This window comes from Pomacea canaliculata, linkage group LG14, assembly GCF_003073045.1.
Source record: "Pomacea canaliculata isolate SZHN2017 linkage group LG14, ASM307304v1, whole genome shotgun sequence".
Lineage (NCBI taxonomy): Eukaryota > Metazoa > Mollusca > Gastropoda > Architaenioglossa > Ampullariidae > Pomacea > Pomacea canaliculata.
In genome coordinates, this window is record NC_037603.1 from 9,451,297 (window position 1) to 9,454,075 (window position 2,779).

Here is a 2,779-nt window from a genome sequence, read left to right on the forward strand (position 1 = left end):
TATAAGCATGATTGATTCTCATGTTTCATACTCTACTTTTTTTCATGAACATTTTTTCCGCTGTGTTTGGCTGCATGGCTGGTAAGCGGACAAGTTACTTTAAGACGGGGGTTAGGAGGGAAGATCGACACACCGTGGGTTGATCTGATCTTATCGTAGGGGCTGCGACGTTGTTTCATTGCCCTTGAGCAAATGACGTAAACTGGGACGTCAAAACTTAAGGTGACGTAAAATATTAGAGGAAATTAACGTTACGAGAAAAAACGGTGGGCAGGAGCAGCGGGCAGGAAACCGAAGTGAGAAGCTGGATGTGGACTTTCTTCGGGACTTTCTCGCTTACTGGCTGCGACAGCAGAAATTAAGTATTACGGAAATAATACGTGGTTTAAAACTACAGGATGGTGTACTTCACAGGTCGTGAGTTACTTGTAGTCCGTGTCCGCACGTGGGGAGCTCTGTGGCTTGGGCATCCCGCAGTACAGTTTCTGGTGGGGCCAAGAAACACACAACTGGCGTAAGCAGAAAACAACGGTCCCAGAACGGAAAACTTGGTGGCAAGACTTTGGTGACCGACTCCATCTGTCGCCTGGAAGACAGTTCTTAACAGCCTGAGAGTAAGCCCGGTGGAGGAAAAAGGTTTCCTCCGGCTTCAAGCTAATCTAACACTCATCCTGCCAAACACCTAGGAGGCGGCCCTGCGCAAAGACCGAGACGTCTGCTTTGTAAACTGTTTTGGGTTCCGTAAAACAACATTTATTTTTAATAATAAAAGACTTTCGTGGAAAGAAGAATAGTGGACTAATTGGATTTAGAGGACTTGGGAGGTCTCAAGACATTTAATATAAATAGGTTAATTGTTTCATCAAGAACGAACTTTTGTTTTATTTTCATCAGTGGACAATAATTTATGAGATCGATTTTTTATGGTTAACTTTAATAGACGTGGGATGAATGATTAATATATTGTAATATATCTTGTGTGGCGAATGAGGAGTGGAATCTATGAGTGTTGATACTTTGCCTTTGTTTTCATTTGACATTGTATTTGAATTGAATATTATTCGTGCCTTCAAGAAGGTACGCCACCCTCAAGCGATCAGGAATATTTTGGTTTGTGGAAAGAAGCGCGTGGCTGTGGCATTGGGTCCATGACAGGCGTGTAATGTGCTGTGACACCAGAACACTATATACTATGCACCATTGGTCAATTCTTTGTTCCACAGTGCTAATCCAATGTCATTAAACATCCGACCCTACATATATCTTTAGTTGTTTATGTCGATCCACCAATAATCTATTGACTGCTTAGTCGCTTCAAAAAACCCAATAATGATCACGCCGGAAATTTGAGCTTCAGAGGCTACCTCAGCGCGGCAATTCACGAGGCTTCACCGCGGCTGAAGCGCGATTTCAATGAGGCTTCACTTAGGCTTCACCGCGTCTTAAGCGCGGCTTCACCGCGGCGTCAGCGCAGCTTCACCGAGGCTTCATCGGGGCTTCAGAGTGGCTTCACCAAGGCTTCATCGCGGCTTCATCGCGGCTTCAGCGCGGCTTCACCGAGGCATCACCGCGGAGTCACAGAGGCTTCAAGCGCGGCTTCACCGCGGCTTCAGTGCGGCTTCACCACGGCTTCACCGAGGCTTCAGCTCGGCTTCAGTTCGGCTTCAGCGCGGATTCACCTAGGCTTCAGCACGGCGGCTTCACCGAGGCTTCAGCGCGGCTTCACCGACGCTTCACTTTAGCTTTAGCTCGGATTCACCGAGGCTTCCCCGAGGCTTCACCGTGGCTTCAGCGAGGCTTCACATCGGCTTTAGAGGGGCTTCACCCAGGCTTCAGTGCGGCTTCACCGAGGCTTCAAAGCGGATTCATCGCGGCTTCACCGCGGTATCAGCGCAGCTTCACCGTGGCTTCAGCGCGGCTTCAACGCGGCTTCACCGAGAGTTTAGTGCGTATTCACTGAGGCTTTACCGCGGCTTCAGTGCGACTTCACCAAGGCTTCACCGCGGCTTCAGAGGAGCTTCACCGAGGCTTCATTGCGGCTTCACCGAGGCTTCAGCGCGGCTTCAGCGATTCTTCAGCGGTCTTCAGCGCGGCTTCACTGAGGCTTCACCGAGGCTCCAACGCGGCTTCACCACAGCTTAACCGAGTCTTCAGCGCTGCTTCAGCGGAGCTTCAACGAATTAAGCGCGGCTTCACCGAGGCTTCAGCGAGGCTTCACCGCGGCTTCAGCTCGGCTTCACCGAGGCTTCAGCGCGGCTTCATTGTGGCTTTCAGTGCAGCTTCACCGAGGCTTCAGAGGAACTTCAACCGGCTTCAACGCTGCTTCTCCGAGGCTTCAGAGGGGCTTCACCATGGCTTCACCGAGGCTTCACCGCGGCTCAAGAGCGGCTTCAAAGAGGCTTCATAGCGGCTTCACCGAGGCTTCAGCATGGCTTCACCAAGGGTTCACCGTGGCTTCAGCGCGACTTCACCGCGGCTTCAGCTCGGCTTCACCGAGGCTTCACCGAGGTTTCAGCGCGGCTTCACTGAGCCTTCACCGCGACTTCACCGAGTCTTCAGCACGGCTTCACCGAGGCTAGAGAGCGGTTTCACCGAGGCTACAGCGCGGTTTCACCGAGGCTTCACCGCGGCTTCTGCGCGGCTTCAACTCGTCTTCAGCGGTGAAGCCGCGCTGAAGCCTCGGTGAAGCCGCGCTGAAGCCTCGGTGAAGCCCCTCTGAAGCCTCTGTTAAGCCGCGCTGAAGCCTCAGTGAAGCTGCGCTGATGCCGCGATGAAGCCG